A 22,151-nucleotide genomic window follows, 5' to 3' on the forward strand; every position below is an offset into this window, starting at 1 on the left:
AACCACCATACTGTTTTCCATAACAGCTGCACCATTTTATATTCCTACCAACAATAAAAGCATTTGTATGTATATATTATATCCTTGTATTCATGGGTGAGGATGTCTCTAGGCAGTCAGTATACATAGGAATAAAATGGTGGGATGTGATCTTAAACTTTACTAAGTTTTGCCAAATTGCTCTCCAAAGTGATCATACAAACTTACAATCTTATCAGCAGTGCAGGAGTTCTATATACTTAGCAGCACTTAGTATTCAGACTTTTCAAGTGGGATTTGACTATAGGGAAAGAGTTTCTGAGGCAGGTTTGACAGTTTGGTAGATTTGGTCATCACAAGTCCATTAGCTTAAGGTTCTAAAGAGCTACATGGGAAGAACCGTAAGAGGCAGTGAAGTAACTTGTAAGTCATTGGAGGGATGTGAGGGTATCAGTGAATATTGGGTTAGCTTGTACAAATTGCCTTTACAATTTTTGGTAATTTGTTTCTAATTTTAGAATTTGGCAATTAGGGTGCCTGAGTGGCTCAGTCGGTTAAGTGTCTGCCTTCAGCTCAGGTCATGATCTCAGCGTCCTGTAATCAAGCCCCTCGGCAGACTCCCCCTCTCCTTCTGCCCTTCCCCCCCCCCCCAGTTCATGCTCTCTCTCAAATAAATAAAATCTTAAAAAAAAAGAATTTGACAATTATGTCAAAAAAGAATTATCAATTATTATCAACACACTCTTTTAGGAACATAAGGCAGTGTACTGAAGCAAACAGAGCGTGAGATTTGGAATCAAACACAACCCTATGGTATTCCCAACTTGGTTTTACACCAGTCCTATGACTGTGTATTTTACTTAACATTTTTAACCTTCAGTTTCCCTACCTGTAAAGAAAACATGTGGACCAGGTGTCCTCCTACCTTGTCAAATCGAGTCTTAAGTCTAGGTAGATCACTTGGCACTTAATAGATGCTGAGCAAATGCCACTTACATCCCTTTTTCTTTGTCTTTTGTTTAATTTCCTTTGCTCTTTACAGAAGTGGCCTTGAAAGACTGGTATTTTCTTTTTTCCAATGCCTTTCTAGGGCGATTCTCAAACCTTGACAATAGACCAAGAAATGGTAGCTTGCTGTATCAGTTTCCCAACCTGTTAGAAAACTGTACTAGGAGGGCGCCTGGGTGGCTCAGTCAACGGTTAAGCATCTGACTTCTCTGACTTCCACTCAGGTTATGATCGCAGGGTCCTGGGGTGGAGCCCTGCTCAGCGGGGAGTCTGCTTCCCCTCTCCCTCTCCTCGGGTGTGCGCTCTCACTCAAATGAAAAAATCTGTGTGTGTGTGTGTGTGTGGTTTTATACCTTTATTTGACAATCAGTGATTAGTTCTCATCCACATTAACTGTCCGTAGATTTTTGAAAGTGGTGACAGGTACATAGGTAACCAATGTGTAGAACTTATTTGGTGACTCTTCATCCTCGTTATGTTTTCTGGACAACCACACACAGATACGGTATGGAACATTCTTTATTCCTTTGTCCCAGACAGCTTTGTTGAGCCTGGTGTCAACGCACACATCTGGAGTTCCCATCTCCTTCATGGCAAATTTCTGGATCTCTTTGAGTGTCCAGGGGCACGCTTCTTGAAACTCATTCCATGGATGTGCTTGTGAATGATGATGGTGCATTCTCTGGTCACTACCTCGTTGATGGCAGAACGGCCCTTCTTCCCACCACTCTTCTTCGCGGGAGCCATTCTGCAGGGCCCTGGTTAGAAAGGACTCAAATGAAAAAAATCTTAAAAAAAAAAAAAAAAGAAAACTATGTTAGGTATCTAAAATCGACTAGGCAATAGTAGCTATTGTTTGCTTGGATAAATAAATAAATTTTGTACCATTCCCTTAGACTTTTTTTTTTTTTATAGATTTTATTTATTTATTTGACAGAGACACAGCGAGAGAGGGAACACAAGCAGGGGGAGTGGGAGAGGGAGAAGCAGACTTCCCGCTGAGCGGGGAGCCCAATGTGGGGCTCGATCCCAGGACCCTGGGATCATGACCTGAGCTGAAGGCAGATGCTTAACGACTGAGCCACCCAGGTGCCCCCCCATTCCCTTAGACTTTAAGATTATTCTTCATTTCTTTTTCAGGTTACCATTGACTACTTCCCAATTTGTTTTTTAGGGCCATGAACTTTTTCTGAGATTTCAATGACATTTTATTTTATATTTTTTAAGATTTTATTTATGCGCACTAGAGAGCCCATGAGTGGGGTGGGGGCAGAGAGAGAGGGAGAAGCAGACTCTCTGCTGAGCAGGGAGCCTGACATGGGACTTGATCCCAGGACCCTGGGATCATGACCTGAGCCAAAGGGAGATGCTTAACCAACTGAGCCACCCAGGCACCCCAATGACGTTTTAAACTTTTATTTATTGTGCTTAATAAGTGAAATTTACTTGCTGTCAAGTCAAAGAACAATAGCTAGAGAAAAGGTGGAGATGGTTTTATAAGTTGATGTGTTATTTTTGTGAGCTGTGGGAACATTTCAACATAGATTAGATTTATTGTGGGAGCTGTCTTGGAAGCAGCCCTTTGCCCCATTTTGGTTGGTTAGTACATCTTCTAATACATAATACAATCTCTGATACATAAAAGAATTTCCATACCTCACATTTGAAATGCAGCGAATAGCATGTGAAGTTAGCTTTTATATTAATCAGTTCTCATTGGTATACATTTACTACAACAGATTTATATTCCATTATAATAATTTTCTCCAAGCAACTATTTCTGGGCACTGTATGCTCTTGAAGTTTGAATCGTGAGCCAAGAAAAAAACACCGGGTCTGCTAGTTCATTCATTCATTCATCCAGCAGACATTTGTTGAACATTTTCTGGGTGTCGGAGGCATTGGGATTGCTGACTGGGACAGGACATGGGCTCCACCCAAGTGAATCCTGGTCTTAGCGCCAATAAGGGGGTTGTTGTGAGGACTTAGAAGAGTGTCTACCTCAGAGAGTTGTAGGATTCAATGAGTTTACGTACATCAAGAGTTGAGAAGAAAGCCTAGTACATAAGGAGTGCTTGATAGATGTTAGCTACTATTATCAATCTTGAAAGGCAAAAAGGGGTTAGTGGTTAAAATACAAACTGAACTGTCTGGGTTGAAATCCTGACTGCCCTTTACTCATTGTGTAACTGCGGATGAATTATGTTACTTCTCTGGGACTCTGTTTCTTCATCTATATCATAGAGACAGTTAGAATTTCTTGCTCATAGACGTTTTGAGGATTGTAAATGGACTTGCCTCATAAAGTTGAGTATACAGGTAAAGTGCTTAGAATAGTGCCTGGCATATAGAAAGCACTCAATAAATGCTAGCTATTAAAAAAAAAAAAAAAAGCGGGGGACGTACATACAGACTTCTGTGGAGGCACAGAGAGGAAGGAGCAATTTAGTGCCTGGAGGAGGGTAGGAGAGGAACCCAAAGGTTTCAATGGAGGTATTATTTAGAAACCCAATCACTAGGAGTAGGATGATCGGGAGGGAGCAGGTGAAAAATGAGAAGGCCTGGCGTGTCGAGGAAATAGTGGGGTAGCTGTGCCTGTCTGGGATTTAGGGTGCCTACACGTGGGTCTGTGGTTTGGGAAATGAGGCTGGAGAAGCAGGCAGAGCTCAACTGTCCAGCAACCTCTTACCTTCCGCCATACTGGCCATCCAAACTTCTTCCCACTTCTGGACCTTTGTACTTGATGTTTCCCTTGCCTAGAACCTTTCCTGTGGCCATTTCTCCCTCTGCCTCTCCCACTGCTCATGCTCTCTCTCTCTGTATCTCTGTGTCTCAAATGAATAAATAAAATCTTTAAAAAAGAAAAAAATAAGCAGTATAAATGTCTCCCCCTCAGAAGGGCCGCCTCTGCCATCCACCCCTGCTCCCAGAACTCAATCACAGCACCCTGGTTACTTAATAACAATTTCATATTTATTACCCAATTCATAATTATATTGCTCACATGTTTGTTTTTTTTTTTTCTTAACTCTGTTTGTCTCCCTCCTAGCATATAAATTCCATGAGGGTACAGGCCACATCTCTCCAGTTTGTCACCATACCTCCACGCATAGCCAGCTAGCATAGAGCCTGATACATAATCAGTGCGCAGGAAATATTTGTTGAAAGAATGAGTGACTAATGACTTGCCTTATTATGCCAAGGACTTTAGATCCTTTGGGTAGGTGTTTTGTATGGGAATGACATGATCAGATTTCTGCTGTAGAATGATAGCCTGGTGACATCATAGCAGGTGAATAGAAGGAAGATGAGCTCAGAGACCAGACTCCAGAGATGGTAGCAGCTGTCCAAGCAGGAAATGATGAGCATCCATATGTAGACCAAGTCAACAAAATCCAGCATCCCTAAAGAAAACAGGAGGAAAGAACTGATAAAATCAAATAAAAACTGAGCATTGTTTAGTTGCACTTGATCCTTGTTTCAGAAAAGGTCCAAGGTGACTGACTTAAATGCACATAACAAAAGTAAAAGATGAGAGAATGTGGGAACTTCCAACAAAAAGAGAAGAAAGAAGAGAAAATGAAGTTAGGAATAAGATGACTGTAGAACATGCCGGCGTTAAAGTCTGTTCTTTTGCTAGAGGTAGGCCATAGGTTTAGTGTTTTGTTGTTGGTTTTTTTTTCCCCAGACAGTATGGAGAGAGACAATCACATAAGTTCACGCAATTAGAAAAATTGTAGTATATCCATACAATGGAATACTACTCAGAAATAAAAAGAAATGAACCATTGAGATACATAACAAGATAATTCTAGAAAATGCAAACTAATCTACCAAGAGAGAAAGCAGGGCGCCTGGGTGGCTCAGTCGGTTAAGCAACTGCCTTCGGCTCAGGTCATGATCCCAGGGTCCTGGGATCGAGTCCCACATCAGGCTCCCTGGGGAGCCTGCTTCTCCCTCTCCCACTCTCCCTATTTGTGTTCCCTCTCTCTCTGTGTCTCTCTCTGTCAAATAAATAAATAAAATCTTTTAAAAAAATAAAATACGATGTGTGTATATTTAAAATTAAAAAAAAGAGAGAAAGCAGATCAGTGGTCACTTGGGGATGGAGGCAGGAAGAAGGAATGAGGTGGGATGGGTTATCAAAGGCAGGAGAAACTCGGGGGGGCGGGTGAGGGAAATGTTTACTATCTTGATTTTGGTGCTTGTCTCATGGTTATAAAGCATATATCCAAACTTACCGATTTATATAGTTTAAATATGTGCAATTTATCGTCCATCATTTATACCTCAGTAAAGCTATAAAAAAGTTAAATTAAGCAAACATCTGGCAAAGCAATCCCTGAGATAGCTCAGGTAAATCCTTGATGAGCATGAAGGTGTCTCAGGAAGTGAAAGACTTGAGTCCAGCAATAAAAATGTTAAAAAATGATTCTTGAAAGATAAATGTTAGAGTCTCCTTTTATAAAATATAAAGATGTATTTACCCAGTTTAAGACTTATTAAATTAGGTTAATGTACCAGACATTAGTGTCACCCTAATAGATCCTCTCTGTTTGAATTTATTTGACCCCAAAAGGAAGCTAAAGAACCGGTTCCTTAATTACGTTGGAATTAAGAACTGCCCTTTGAATCCAAACAGGTCTGTTGTCAGAGGACATACCAGAAGACGTGAATAGTGACGAATGTATGATGACCAAGGGTCACCGTAAGTAATGAATGCCTGACGCAGGACATGCTCCTTTACTACGTTTTCTTAATCCCGTGAGACGTGTAAGATATGCTCTCTTACTATGCTGTGTGCGTGGTGAGAGGGAGAACCTCCCGTATGCAGATTTAATTATCACTGTGGTACTTTCTGGAGACTCTTACCTATACCACCTCTAGAAAAGGGTATATATAGCAGATTAAAAAAAAATAGCTAATCAAAATCAAAGTAATTTACACATTTCTGAGGTGGAAAACGTGTGTGTGTGTTTCTGCATCTTAGAGCACACGGAACTGCTCACCGTAAAATGAAAATGATCACAATTTTGTTGATTGTTGTGCCAGGCCCAATGCTTAGCATCGTATCCCTTAATCTTACCGACAAAATAACTTTCCAAAGTAAATGCTGTGATTATGCCCGTTTTTAAATACTCGGGGGAAAAAATAGGTAAGTGGCCTCTAGTCACATGGCTAAGAAGTGGCAGAAGTGAGATTTCAACCCAGGTTTGCCTGACTCCAGAGCCCTCTTAATCTCTGTGCTGTCTCCAGTCCTCCTTTATGGTTACTAGACATAGGCTACAAATTCAGTGCTAAGCTACCTACGTGGCCAAAGCAAAGAGGAAAACACGATTAGGCATGTATCACACTGTCCAGACAAATTGATTTGTTCAAGAGAAACAGAACTTGTTCTGAGACAAATGTCTCGTATAGGTTCTTAGAAAGAATATACTCTGGGACGAATGGATAAAGCTCTCTGTTGCATCCCTCCAGTGGAGAGAATCCAGAATTTTGCTACACTAAGATGGTTAAGTTCTGGGGTTCTATCTAATGTCGAGCATGTTGACTAGAGTTAACAATACTCTATTGTACCCTTGAGAGTTGCTGAGAGTAGGTCTTAAATCATCTTAATCATTGTAAGTCATCACATTGTACACCTTAAATTTATGCAGTGTTATTTGTCGATTATATCTCAGCTGGAAAGAAAAAAAGAATTTTACTACAGTGATTACCTATGCTGGCCCTTGATAGAGACTTGTGCCCCACTGATCTGTGAGGATCCAACCCAGTTGGGGCAAAGTCTCAGATGGTGTGGCTTGGAACAAAGGAAACATTATATCTGGACGGAGCAGGGCCACATATGCCCTGTGGTCAGTCCACCGTCAATGCTGTGTCAGAAGCAGTCTTTGTAAGGATGGGACAGCAAAGAATTGCCCCAGGAATAATCCAAATTTCCTCATATTTAAGGTTGTCTTCGATCATACCCCCCACAGATATTCACCCCACCAGTCATCTGTGACCCCGGCATGCAGCAGAGTTAAAACAACTTGGTGTCTGTCCTCAAGTAGCTCATCATCCAGTTAAATAGAAAACCTGTAGATGACTCCAATATCATACAAGAAACACTGTAATAGAGGAGCTTATAAGAAACAGGGGTGACATAAAGGATGTACCAGCCACAGCTGGTAGGAATGGGGGAAGTTCTCCTTGGGCAGCCCCTTGAGTTGGATTCACCAGGATGTCAAGGCCAAGTTCAAACCTCCTAGCTGAGGCACACAGCCCCAGTGCAGGCTGATACCCGTATAGGTAGCCACAGGCTTTGAGGTCTTACTGTTTATTGGGAGGCGTCTCTGATCTCACCATTGTTGGACTCCCTGGCCATATTGGAGATGGTTTTTCTGATGCCTCTTCTGCATTCAGGCCTCCCAGCTCCAAGGCGAGCAGAGTAAAATCAGAGTGGTCATGGTCCTTTGTTGGAGAATCCAGGAATTCCAATTCCATCACTCATGGCCTGTCACTCCTCTGCTTCCTATTATACCTACAGTAAACTCGGGATCCCTCATCATGGCCTACAGGCCCCGCACGGTCAATGCTGCATACCGCCCTCTCCACTTCAACCGCTTCCACATCCCCTTTAGTCACATCAACCCTGCCATGACAACCTTCCTTCCATCTGGCGGACCCGCCAAGTTCATGCTCATTGCTATTCCTCGTGTTGGACTGCGCTTCCCTTTTTCTCACCTACTTGGAGAGGAAGAAATTTTCCTCCCTCCAAGGCTCTAGCTGGACTAAGAATTAAATTTACCCGACACAGATTAACAGGAGAAAATCAAATTTAGTTTTGTGCATACAGGGAATCCACACAGACATGAAATTCCCAAGACTGTCAGGCAAAATGAGGTATATCCGTCCGTCATCCTGAGCTCAGGAGGGGGGTGGGAGTCTGGGGGTGCAGAGAAGAGGAAGGCCATTAGCAGGAAGGTGAGAGGAGAAGTTTTGGAAGACAAAGTTGGCCCTACGCAGATAAGTCTCTTAGATAAAAAGCAATCTGTTTAATAGCTCTTTCCCTGGTACAGGCCCTTTATCTAAATTCTTTTTAGGCATTTGCGGGTGGGGTGGGGGGAGGTCAAAGTTTCTTCCTGAGACTTTTGGGCCTTGATTGTTTTCAACTCAAAATAATGGACATGCCATTGTGACCATCTTGGGAGTGGCCTGCCCTTGGCCCACAGCACTCTGTCCACAGTACTGGGGACATAAAAATCCTTGGTTCCTGATTAAATGAATTAATGTGGAGTCCATAGGACTCTGAGGGAAGCCTCAAGGAATATAAAAAGGGCTGGTCATTAAGGGGACCAGTGGGGGTTCAGGCCCCAGAATGCTCCCAAGAAACCACAAGACTAAGAGGCGAGAAGGTGATTCCAGAAGAAAAGGAAACTGACCTTTTTTTTTCTTCAATAATAAAACCAAATTTAAATTTTAGACATACACTGAAGTGAGAACTGAAAACAGGAATGGTTAAGGCCCAGTAAACCATACTCATTAGCCCCTAAACAAGCTGGAATAAGAATAAAGAAAGAAAAATCTATTAATTTGCCCAAATGTTTACGAACTGAAGTATTCAATGTTGTTAAGATGACAGTTCTCCCCAAATTTATCTATAGATCCAATGAAATCCCAGCAGGCTTTTAAAAGTTAGGAATTGATAAGTTGATTCTAAAGTTTATATGGAAACTGAAAGGACCTAGAATAGCCAAAAATGAACAGAACTGGAGTACTTACCTGACTCGAAACTTACTATAAACACACAGTTAATCAAGACCGTGTTGTTGGCATAAGGGTAGACATAATAGATTAATGTAACAGAATGAAGTCCAGAAATAGATCTTTCCATTTAAAAAAAAAATAGTTTATTACTTTTCTTTTTTTTTTTTTTAGTAATCCCTACACCCAATATGGGGCTTGAACTCATGACCCCAAGATCAAGAGTTGCAAGCTCTCTGGACTGAGCCAGCCAGGCACCCCAAATCTTTGCATTTATTAACAACTGATTTTCACCAAAAGCACCAAGGAAATTTAATGGAGAAAGCGTGAGGCACCCTGATCCAGCAGAGGTTGGTGGTGCAGGCCCTGAAAGAATTCACTCATGGTAGAACAAAGGAGGTCCAGTTTATTGAATACTCAGCAAGGGAGCAGTGGGCCAGGCAGCAAAGGAGAGACTCTGCCACGAGGTGGTAGTGAGGGGCTATAGTTATAGGGTGGAGTGAGGGAATATGGGACTGTCTGGAATTTTCCCATTATTAGTAACTGGGCCTGGTTGTAAGTAGCCCACTGGTCGGTTAGGGCCTATGACTTCATGAACCTGTTTGCATTCAGCTTGGCAGTCACTGTGGGCCCTTCTTCCCTCGCTTATGTTTCCATTGCTCAAGACTGTTGCCCAAAAGCAGCCTCTACAGAAACGATTGTTGGGATCCCTAGGTGGCTCAGTGGGTTAAGCATCTGACTTCGGTCAGGTCGAGCCCTGTGTCGATCCCTGCATCGGACTCCCCCACTCAGTAGGGAATCGGCTTGTCCTTCTGCCCCTCCCCCAGCTCATGCTCTCTCTCAAATAAATAAATAAAATCTTTATTTTTTTTTTAAAGATTTTATTTATTTATTTATTTGTCAGAGAGAGTGAGAGAAACTGAGTGCACAAGCAAGGGGAGCTGCAGGCAGAGGGAGAAGCAGGCCTGATGCTGGACTGGATCCCAGGATCCTGGGATCACGACCTGAGCCAAAGGCAGACGCCTAACCGACTGAGCCACCCAGGCATCACATAAATAAAATCTTCAAAAAAAAAAAAAGGATTGTTTTAAATGAATAGTGTTGGAGCAATTGGATATCCATAAGCAAACAGACCTTGGCCTCACACCAGAATTAACTCAAGACAGATCATAGACCTAAATGTAACAAAAAACTTTAAATCTTCTGGAAGAAAACAAAAAAGTTTTGTGACCCTGGGTTAAGTAAATTTCTTATAATACCACAAATGTAATCCATAAGGTATTGATGAATCGGAATTAATTAAATCAATCTGGCCATCCAAATATGGATAACATATTTGGACTCTAAAATCATTGGGTGGGGCACCTGGGTGGCTCAGTGGGTTAAGTGTCTGCCTTCGGCTCAGGTCATGATCTCAGAGTCCTGGGATCGAGCCCCGCATTGGGCTCCCTGCTCAGCAAGGAGTCTGCTTCTCCCTCTCCCTCTGCCACCCCCCAACTCATGTTCACTCTCAAATAAAATAAATAAAATATTTTAAAAATGAAATAAAAAAAGGAAGAAAAATTAAAAAAATAAAATCATTTGGTGTTTAAATACTATTCTTCTTGGGAAGTCTTTAGGGATTAGGACAACTTGGATAGAGTTTTTATTAAAATGGATAAGCACTAGCCAAATACTTCTAATGCTTTATTTTTATTCTTTTTTTTTAAAATATTTTATTTATTTGAGAGAGAGAGCACAAGATGCGGGAGAGGCAGAAGGAGAAGCAGACTCCCTACTGAGCAGGGAGCCTGACACAAAGCTCAATCCCAGGACCCTGAGATTGTGACCTGAGCTGAAAGCAGGTCATGAGCTGAGCTGAAGGCAGACGCTTAACCAACTGAGCCACCCAGGTGCCCCTGTTTTCTTTTTTTTAATTAAAGATTTTATATTTAAAGAATGTGTGTGGGGGAGGGGCAGAGGGAGAGAGAATCTTAAGCAGACTCTGCTCTAAGCTCAGAGCCCTACACGGGGCTTGATTTCAGGACCCTGAGACCATGACCCCAGTGGAAACCAAGAGTCAGACACTTACCCAACTGAGTCACTCAGGTGCCCCATCATTTTATATTTATTTATTTATTTGAGAGAGAGATCACGAGCAGGGGGGAAGGGCAGAGGGAGAAGCAGACCCCACTGAGCAGGGAGCCTGATGGGGGACTCCAATCCAGGACCCTGGGATCATGACCTGAGCTGAAGGCAGATGCTTAACCAACTGAGCCACCCAGCCCCCTTTTAAAAAAAAAAATTTATTTAAATTCAAGTTGGTTAACATATACTGTAGTATTGGTTTCAGGAGTAGAATTTAGTGATTCATCACTAAATATAACACCCAGTGCTCATCCCAACAAGTGCCCTCTTTAATACCCATCAGCCATTTAGTTCATCCCCCCCACCCACCTCCCCGCCAGCAACCTTCAGTTTGTTCCCTATAGTTAAGAGTCTCTTATTACTCATTTATTTTTTAAATCACGTTTTAAAGATTTTTTAAAAAGATTTTTCATCTATTTATTTGACAAAGCACAGAGAGAGAGCATGAGCAGGGAGAGGGGCAGAGAGAGGGAGAAGCAGGCTCCCCACTGAGCAGGGAGCCAGACTTGGGGCTCAATCCCAGGACTCTGGGATCATGACCTGAGCCGAAGGCAGAAGCCTAACTGACTGAGCCACCCAGGCGTCCCAGTGTCCCCACTTTTTGATTGAACTCTCCTGGTAGTAAGAACACATGCAGCATGCACCTCTAATATATGTGTGTTTATTGATAAATTATATATGAACTACTGAACTGATATATTACATTATAAAACACTGGGATTTTTAAGTCATTTGGGTTCCCACTTCTGGTAAAAAGAAAACCAAGGTCCCAAATGGGGACACTAATGCTAGGCCATGTCACCAAACTGGATTTTAATACCCAACCCAACTACAGTCTCAACCTCCTCCAGCAACGTAGTCTTAACTAGAAGTCAGGAATTTTGTGGTGAGTACCAATGAGGTAATCTTGTCACATGTCAGTCTTTCCACCCCCGCCCACCCCAGCAAAGGAAGATGAAGGTAATCCACCTAATAAGACCCCTGCCTTTCCCCCTAAGGGAAGGTGAACCTGCGTGAAATAATCCTTTCTTTTCTTTGGCTAATAGTCTTTTCCATTTTGTACAGCTCCTGGGAGCTCCCCTCCACTTGCTAGATGGGATGCTGCCAAATTCATAAATCGATTAATAAAGCCAGTTAGGTCTTTAAAATTTACTGGGTTGAATTTTTGTTATTTAACACTTCAATTATTACAGAAGAAAAATTGTCTTAAACCTGGCATGTGGGGTGATGTTAATTCACAACCCCCTCTGAGGAGGCAGTAGCATTGCTGATAAAATATTTAAGCAATTTTATGACAGATTATAATGAAATTAAGATTTCTTCTGAGAAACTAAATACCCATCTACTAAGTTGACTGTCAGCTATCAGTCAAGAGTCTAAAGATTACTGATTGATTGACTGATTGATTGATTTAAAAGTAGGCTCCATGCCCAACGTGGGGCTTGAACTCACTGAGATCAAGAGTCACATGTTCTATGACTGAGCCAGCCAGGCGCCCCCAAGAGTCTAAAGATCTTTAATGAGGGGCGCCTGGGTGGCTCAGTCATTGAGTGTCTGCCTTTGGCTCAGGTCATGATCCCGGGGTCCTGGGATCGAGCCCCACATCGGGCTCTCTGCTCGGCGGGAAGCCTGCTTCTCCCTCTCCCACTTCCCCTGCTTGTGTTCCCTCTCTCGCTGTGTCTCTCTCTGTCAAATAAATAAATTAAAAAAAAAAAAAAAGGTCTTTAATGAGACATTTCTTTTGTATACAATCTAATGATGATTACTATGATGTGATTTATCATAAGAAATTGGTCTTAGTCCCTCCCCATTCCTATCACAGAGCTCCTAAAACCCTTGGAATTTTCTAAGTGGTTAGAGTGATAAAGATGTCTTTTGTTATTCATAACAAGCTTCTTTCAACCAACTCAGTTTATGTTAATGAGGTTGATGTAGGAAAGGACGTTAGGGTTCGAAGACAACGGCCAAGAATTCTTAAGACGTCATTGGTGCAAAAAGGTGGTTTTATTAAAGCACGGGGACGGGACCTGTGGGCAGAAAGAGTCGCACGGGGGTCATGAGGAGTGGCCCATGATATACCCTCAAGTTGGGAGGGGGTTAGGGACAGTGTAAGTCTCTAAGGAATTTTGGAAGCAAGGTTTCCAGGACCTTGAGGGGGCTAGCTGTGTTGGGAAAAGGTCCTTTATTACCAACTAATAAAACCTTAGTCATGAGACCCTTCAGATGTATATCGGTGGGCCATATGCTTGGGGGATGATGGCCAACATGTATCTTGGGGGGTTACAGATAAAGGAAATTTCTAGGGGAAGTTTTATACGTTAAAGTAGACTTACAGGATCCTGGTTGGGGGTGTGGGGGTTGGGCTAGGATTTTGCCTTTTGCCCTTAGCAAAGTATTAACAGCGAGGCAGTTGAGTCCCTAGAGGAATGCCACTCTGCCTGGACTTGTCAGTGGGCTCTAGGTACTAAGGAAATGTAATAGTTTTTCTTTTGCCTTTGTTTCCCACATCAAGGTGACTTTTGGAAAACCCCTAAGTTGGGGGGCTGATTGCACAGAAACCAACCATGTTGGAAAGTTGCAAATTTTAGCCCTACTTCCCCATCCCCGGGGGAGGGGAGAGGGACAGGAGGTTGAATTAATCATCAATGGCCAATGATTTCATCGATCATACCTATGGAATGAAGGCTCTATAAAAATCCCAAAAGTCATGGGGTTTGGAGACCTTCCAGTTGGTGAACACGCGGAGGTGGGAGAGTGGTGTACCCACAGGGAGCGTGGATCTCTGCACCTTTATCTACCTTGCCCAATGCGTCTCTTCCATTTGGCTGTTCCTAAGTTAGGTCCTTTGTAATAAACTGGTAATCTAGTAAGTATACTTTTTTTTTTTTTTAAGTATACTGTTTTTCTGAGTTCTGAGAGCCTATCTAAGAAGTTAACCAAACCCCAGGAGGGGCTAGTGGAAACTTCTGATTATAGCCAGCAGATCAGTACAGGTGACAACCGGGACTTGCAGTTGGCATCTGACATGGGAGTGGGGAGGGGACTGTCTTGTGGGCTGAGCTCTATTTTTTTTTTTTAAGATTTTATTTATTTATTTGACAGGGAGAGCGAGAGAGCACAGCAGGGGGGAGGAGTAGGAGAGGGAGAAGCAGGCTCCCCACCGAGCAGGCAGGGAGCCCGATGCGGGGCCCCATTCCAGGACCCCAGGGCCATGACCCGAGCCAAAGCCCAACCATCCGAGCCACCCAGGTGCCCCGTCTTTTTTTTTTTTTAATATTTTATTTATTTATTTGACACAGCACAAATAAGGGGAGCAGCAGACAGAGGGAGAGGGAGAAACCGGACCCCTGTGGAGCAGGGAGCCCACTGTGGGGCTCGATCCCAGGACCCTAAGATCATGACCTGAGCTGAAGGCAGATGCTTAACTGGCTGAGCCACCCAGGTGCCCTGTTGTGGCCTGAGCTCTTAACCTGTGGGATAACCCCAGATAGATGGTATCAGAATTGAATTAAATTGTAGGACACCCAGCTGGTGTCAGAGAATTTCTTGGTGTGGGAACCCCCGCCCCATCTGGTGTCACAAGTACCCAAGTATCGAAAGTAAAGGAGAAACACAGAGAAATGTTTTCCTTTAAATTACCTAGTGTTTTTTCTCCCTTTAGGTGTTTCTACCAAGAGAGAAATCTTTGACTTGGTCTGTCAGAAGCCTTTCTTATTACAGTAAGATTATGATAAAACCTTGGAGCGTGTTCATAATTAAATGGTCTGAGGAGATTTGTAAACGCTTTATATCCTAGAGAAGCCTTTGTGCATGTGCATAAGGAGATATGAACAAGAATGTTTATAGCAGCATTGTTTATAGTAGCAAAACCTAAACATATATATCTACCAAAAATGAAATGGACACTGTGGGGGCGCCTGGGTGGCTCAGTCGTTAAGCGGCTGCCTTCGGCTCAGGTCATGATCCCAGAGATCAAGCCCTGCGTCGGGCTCCGTGTTCAGCCCGGAGTTGGCTTGTCCCTCTCCTTCTGCCTTGCTCATGCTCCCTCTCTTAGTCTGTCTCCCAAATAAATAAATAAATAAAATCTAAAAAAAAAAAAACAGGACATCATGGAATATTCATATAGTGGGATACTATGCAACAATGAACACATCAATTCTAACTATACGCATCAACATGGACGAATCACAGAAGAATAGTCTCAGAAGAATGCATATCGTATCATTTCGTTTTCTTTTCTATAGAGTTCAAAACGAGACAAGACTAAATATCATATATATTTTTAATTTTTAATTTTTTTTCTTTTTTAGAGAGAGAGCGAAGGTGAGCAGGGAGAGGGGCAGAGGGGGAGGGGATTAAGCAGGCTTCTCACTGGCCTGTCGTGGGGCTCGATCTCATGACCCTGAGATCATGACCTGAGCCGAAATCAAGAGTTGGACACGTAACTGACTGAGCCACCCAGGTGCCCCAAGACTAAATATCATATTATTTAGATATACATATATGTGTTAAAGATTAGCGAGTTTGAGCTTCATGTTGGGTGTAGAGATTTTTTAAAAAATTAGCACAAAAGTTGGGAGGGTAGTTACCTCTTAGGGGGCCAGGAGGGGAGGGCAGAGAAATTGATAAAGCTCCATTCCTTAAGCTAGTTGGACATTCTTTTTATTACTATTATCCAAACACTACATATACATTATGTACATTCATTAGCAGAACAGTAAAGAGTTTTAAAAATCACTCTTAACTACAGTGAGGGGGTAGAGCGGGAGGAGGGGGAAGCGGAGAGTTCCTTTGGGAGGCTTTTGCAATGGCTGGGACTTCAGGGAGTGCAATGGGCTTGGGAAGAAGTTTAGGGCAACCAAGGCCATTGCCCTTCCCTTTGGCGTGAGCTCTACCTGCTGGTTGTGTGCTGCTCGCCCTCACACTCAGTTTATCAGAAAAACGTGGACAATGGTAGTGCCTGCCTTGTTGTGAGGATCATTAGACAAGGTTAGACCAGATGTGCAAAGCGCCTCTCAGTGAAGCCGGGGCGCAGGGGTGCATGAGTATCTGGCTCCGGGGGTCCCAAAGAGACCAGGTTCCCCCACTCGCTGCTCACAAAATCCAAAGGCAGAGAGTCGAGTGGTGGGGAAACGAGAAAGGGACTTATTTCAGTGAGGTCAACACCTCCAAGGCAGCGGACTAGCCCCTCAAACACGGTCTCCAAAGTGCTGAAAATACTTTCAGGTTTATATGGGAAAATGTGGGGTGCAGGTGGGCAGTGAAAGTCAAATCCTGGATCACTGTCTTGGAGTCAATGGTGGCAGGGGTCTTGCTGGCTCAGGAAAGTCCTTATGATAGTTTTCGGTTCCCATGGCGGGGGCGATGAGGGGATGCTTTGCCCTCAGGGTCTTCCGCCTGAGCCAAGAGCCAAGCTGGAAAGAAGCACCCAACTAGCAAGTCTGAGGTCAAAATGGAGGCAGCTGAAATCCCCGTTCATCAGCACAGTGCCTGGTATTCAGTAAGCACTCAGGACCACGACATAGGGCTACTCAGGAAGCAGGGATCTTTTCCTTTTAAAGATTTTATTTATTTGTCAGAGAGCGAGAACACAAGTGGGGGGGCAGCAGGCACAGGGAGAAGCAGCTTCCCGCTGAGCAGGGAGCCCGATGTGGGACTCGATTCCAGGCCCCTGGGATCATGACCTGAGCCGAAGGCAGATGCTTAACCAACTGAGCCACCCAGGTGCCCCGAGGGGATCTTTTTCTAACTCACTGAGAACCATCAGTCAGTCAGTTTACCAAATCCTTGTGTCTGCCCAGAAGAGACTTCTTTGTCTAGTTGGCACAAAAGTTAGCGGTCCCCCCGGGAAATGCTCAGGAATTGGAATTTACCACCAGCAGGTTGGTAGGAGGGGTGTAGGTATTGAGATAAATATCAGCAGGGAAAGAAAGGTCTGTCACACGAACTGAGAAATTTGGGCCCTCCTCCTAGGGGTTGAGAGAGGACAGAATGGGCAGTCCACCCTAATCTCTGCCAAATGCTTTTCCTACTTGAGGGGAGCTGGCGTTTCTGCTGGCCTCTGAAGCCTGGGGGTACAAGATGGTGCCCTTAAGAGCATTCACCCCGGGACGCCTGGGTGGCTCAGTCAGTTGAGCGTCTGCCTTCGGCTCAGGTCATGATCCCAGGGTCCTGGGATCGAGCCCCGCATCAGGCTCTCTGTTCAGCGGGGAGCCTGCTTGTCCCTCTCTCTCTGCCCCTGCTTGTGTTCTTGCTCTCACTGTCTCTCTGTCGAATAAATAAATAAAATCTTTAAAAAAAAAAAAGAAAGAAAAAAAATTATCATTTTAACTATTTTTGAGTGTCCAGTTCAGTGACATTAAGTACATTGACATTGTTGCTAAGCCATCACCACCATCCGACTCCAGAGCCCCTTCCATCTTCCCCAGCCGAAAGTCTGAACTCATTAAACTCCTCCTTTCCTAGCAACCACCATTCTGCCTTCTGACTCTATGAATTGGACTACTCTAGGCACAAAAATGCCCACTTCTGAGTTTCACACATGTGCTTTTGTATTGTGAATCTGTTCTCATATTATGTATCCACCGTGGGAAAATTCTGAGTTCTTCACTTTATATTTTTACTTGTGCTTTAAAACTCGAGGAAGGTTTATTTTTTTATTGCGCTAAAATATACATAAGATTTACCATTTTAACTTTTTTTTTAAAGATTTTATTTATTTACTTTTGCAAGAGAGAGTATGAGTGGGGGGTGAGGAGGGAGGGGCAGAGAGAGAAGCAGACTCCCCGCCGAGCGGGGAGCCCCATGCGGGGCTAGATCCCAGGACCCTGAGGTCATGACCTGAGCCGAAGGCAGATGCTTAATGGACTGAGCCAACCAGGCGCCCCCATTTTAACTCTTTTCAAGTGCCTAATTCCGCAGCAGAAGTACAGTGTTGCGTAACTGTCTGCACTGTTCGTTACTAGAAGTTTTCCATCATCCAGAGCGCAACATTCTGTCCCCATTACACAGTAAGTCCCCATCTCGCACACACCCCCAGCCCCTGGTAACCTCTATTCTACCTTCTGTTTCTATGAATTTGAATCCAGGAAGAACTTTAAGGTCATTTCTGTTCTGTTCTTATTTTAAGTAAGCTCTACGCTCAACGTGGGGCTTGAACTCACAACCCTGAGATCCAGAGTCACGTGCTCTACCTACCGACTGAGCCAGCCAGGCGCCCCAATGTCATTTCTGGTAGGGAAAGTTGCTCACGTTAGGTTGGCCATAGGAGTGGATAGGTTTCCCATTGTCTACATATGACAGTGGGAATCAATATTAAATAAAAGTTATGATTTAGCAAGTTTTTTTCATTCGGCAAATCTTAACAAAGCCTGCACAACCTCACAGACGCTACTAAAGGGTTCAATCGCCAGAGCTGATGAAAATACTTTCCAATTAAGAGCCTAAGTGGGGTGCCTGGCTGGCTCAGTGGGTAGAGCATGTGACTTGATTTCTGCGTCGTGAGTTCAAACCCTGCATTGGGCCTCGAGCGTACTTAAAAAAAAAAAGAGAGAGAGAGCCTAAGAGAGCATATAAGATCCTGTGATAAGTCTTTCAGTTAATTGTTTCTGTGGTTGTACTTCATTTCTAATGTATAAATGTGTACTTCGTTTTTTTTTTTTTCTTTATCAGGCTTGATAAACCTTGATTGTGTTTATCTTATTGACACCCAGACAAGAATAATAACAATAATAATAAAGATACACATGGTTCACACATCTTGGCAAAATTCCTGAACTTCATGGGTAAGAGGAGAAGTATAAAAGTTTTCGCACTGAAGGAAGAGGCTATTTTTAAAGATTTTATTTATTCATTTGACAGAGAGAGACACAGCGAGAGAGGGAACACAAGCAGGGGGAGTGGGAGAGGGAGAAGTAGGCTTCCTGCCAAGCAGGGAGCCTGATGCGGGGCTCGATCCCAGGACCCTGGGATCATGACCTGAGCTGAAGGCAGACACTTAACAACTAGTTGAGCCACCCAGGCGCCCACAGGAAGAGGCTATTTTTAAAAAGGAAAGCAGCGGCGCCTGGGAGCTCAGTTCGCTAAGCACCAGACTCTTGATTTGGGCTCAGATCATGATCTCAGGGTCGTGATCTCAGGGTCCTGAGATAGAGCCTCGGGTGGGGCTCCAAGCTGGGCGTGGTGCCTGCTTAGGATTCTCTCTCTCTCTCTCTCTCTCTCTCTCTCTCAGGGTGCCTGGTTGGTTCAGTCAGTTGAGTGTCTGACTTCAGCTCAGGTCATGATCTCGGGGTCCTGGGATTGAGTCCCGCATTGGACTCCCCACTCAGCGGGGAGTCTGCTTCTCCCTCTCCCTCTGCCTCCCCACCTCTCGTTCTCTCTCTCTCTCTCAAAAAAAAAGGAAAGCAAATAAAACTAGCATGAGAAGTCTCATTTGCTGCACCGGACACAGGACATAATAACTACAAACGGAAGAGAAACTGCAACTCAGAGCCAAGAATCCTATTCCCATACAAAATGTCATTCATCTTTTGGGACAAAAGAAAGACAATCTTAGATACTCAAGGGCTCAATATATTGCCCATGGATACTAGCTGAGAAAATACTCAAAGTTCTCTAACCAATTGATAATTATATTAGAAAAGAGATCTCAATATTGGGCAGATGAAGAGTATAGTACTTGTGAATAATTAATTTTGTAATAAATATCGTTACCTTCCCTTTTTTGAGTTCTATTTTTCTTTATTTTTTCCTTTAAAACATTTATTATTATTATTTCTTTTTTTAAACTATTTTTTTTAAAGATTTTTTATTTATTTATTTGAGAGAGAGAGAATGAGAGAGAGCAAGCACATGAGAGGGGGGAGGGTCAGAGGGAGAAGCAGACTCCCTGCCGAGCAGGGAGCCCGATGCGGGACTCGATCCAGGGACTCCAGGATCATGACCTGAGCCGAAGGCAGTCGCTTAACCAACTGAGCCACCCAGGCGCCCTATTATTATTATTTCTTTAATGGATAATTTATTCATCCAACAAACATTTTGAGTGCCAGACTTGGTAGCAACTCTTAGTGCTGATGCTGTGGTTATGATATTAAAGAGACAAAGAAAAATGGTGTAAATGTTAGGTAAGGATTTTTCACATGGATGATACACTTAAGGGGAGTTGAGCATGAGAGTCGATGTGAAAGTGAGGAAGTAAAATTGCCATTTCTAAACTTTTTTTTTTTTTTAAGATTTTATTTATTTGACAGAGAGAGACACAGCGAGAGCAGGAACACAAGCAGGGGGAGTGGGAGGAACACAAGCAGGGGGAGTGGGAGAGGGAGAAGCAGGCTTCCCGCTGAGCAGAGAGCCCGATGTGGGGCTCGATCCTAGGATCCTGGGATCATGACCTGAGCCAAAGGCAGACGCTCAACAACTGAGCCACCCAGGCGCCCCTACAATTTCTAAACTTTTAAAAAAGATTTATTTATTAAAGTAATCCCTACATGCAACGTGGGGCTCAAATTCACTATCCGGAGAGATCAAGAGTTGCATGCTCTACCGACTGAGCCAGCCAAGGGCCCCTAAACTCTTAACCTAGATGAAGAGGTGGGGGTATGAGTGGGTAAAATGTTTTGGGAGCTATGTTCATTAATAGATTTGAAATATTACTAGAGGAATACAGGTTTCATCATAATTACTACGGAAGGAGAGGGAAACACCAGCATTATTCAGACAAACATTAGGACTGTCAGATTAAGAGGAGGGCAAACAGGGAAAGAAAAGAAACTTTTCCAAGCCAATACAAATAAAAAGAATCAAGACAAGGTAAGATAAGGTTTAAAATGAATGTAAATTAATGGATAGAATAAAGCACAAAGATTCCAGCTTAGTAAGTGTAAATGAGCTCAATTCTCCTATTTAAAAAACCAAAGACAACAGATTGAGTTGTTACAAACCCACCTGTTAATGATTTGCATTTAAAAGTGTTAAAAAGGGGGCGCCTGGATGGCTCAGTCGATTAAATTTCGCCTTCGGCTCAGGTCAGGATCCCAGGGTCCTGGGATGGAGCATCGAGCATTGGGCATTGGGCTCCCTGCTCAGTGGAGAGCCTACTTCTCCCTCTCCCTCTCTTGCTCTCCCTGCTTGTTCTCTCTCTTTGAAAACAAAGGCATGGACAGATACAGATCATAAAAATACAAATAAGAAGAGGTACCTGGGTGGCTCAGTTGGTTAAGCAACTGACTTTGGCTCAGGTCCTGATCTCAGGGTCCTGGGATGGAGCCCCGTCTCAGGCTCTCTGTACTCAGTGGGGAGTCTGCTTGTCCCTCTGCCCCTCCCCTGCTTGTGCACATTCTCTCAAATAAATAAAATCTTAAAAAAAAAATACAAACAAAAAGCAGGAATGAGATATTGTCATCAGATAAAATTTAAATTAAGACCAGATACATTAAAAAGTGCAAAAAGGCTATTAATAAAAACACATGATACTGTACATGTATGTGTAATGTAACATAATAGACATTTTCCATACTTGTAAGTAAAATTAATAATGATACATAATCTGTAAAGACAACCTAAGAGTCATAGATGTTTATGCACCAGACACGGATAAATGAATAAATAATATTCATTTTCACAATTTAACTGAATTTCATTTAATTTGGCAAAAAAAGCAAATCATGGAGGAATTGTATTATAGTTTGTAAGCTTGATTTAACAAAGAGCACTTTCTAATCTACAGAGAATATACACTCTTTATGTCCATAGATATCAATTATGTACCTGGCCATAAAGAAAATGATGATAAATTTTAAAAACCCAGGAGGTTCTATAAATTCAGAAAACTTTAATTATAGCCCAATATAAATAGAAATCAACCACAGAATGGTTTTCTAAAATTTTGCTTGGGAATTAAGAAACAATTTCTCAGGTCTAAGAGGAAATCAAAATTATTAAGACAAATACATGAATTTAGCAAAGTCAGTGGATACAGGGTCAGGATACCAAAAAACCAGTTGTTTCTATATATTAGCAACAAACAACTGGAGAATGAAATTTTCAAAGACCATTTATAATAGTATCAAAATAGGAATACATTTAGCAAAAGATTATTAAATTTACTACAAAACATTGTTGACAGGAATTAAATAAGTATCTTTACTCTCATAAATGGAGAGAGATATATTTATGGATTGGAAGACAGTATTGTTAAGAAGTCAGTTCTTTCCATGTTGGTCTATAGATTCAATGCAACTTCAACCCCAAATCCTAGCAGGCTTTTCTTTACTTTTTTTTTTTCTTTTTAAGAT

General features: G+C 42.8%; 1 pseudogene; it reads right to left on the reverse strand.

Annotated features, from left to right (window-relative positions):
• Positions 1 to 1,212: 1,212 nt before the first annotated feature.
• On the reverse strand, positions 1,213 to 21,097 carry LOC116649212 (annotated as a pseudogene).
• Between the last annotated feature and the right edge of the window lie 1,054 nt (positions 21,098 to 22,151).

The sequence above is a fragment of the Phoca vitulina genome, unplaced genomic scaffold (assembly GCF_004348235.1).
Source record: "Phoca vitulina isolate PV1807 unplaced genomic scaffold, GSC_HSeal_1.0 scaffold47, whole genome shotgun sequence".
Classification (NCBI taxonomy): domain Eukaryota; kingdom Metazoa; phylum Chordata; class Mammalia; order Carnivora; family Phocidae; genus Phoca; species Phoca vitulina.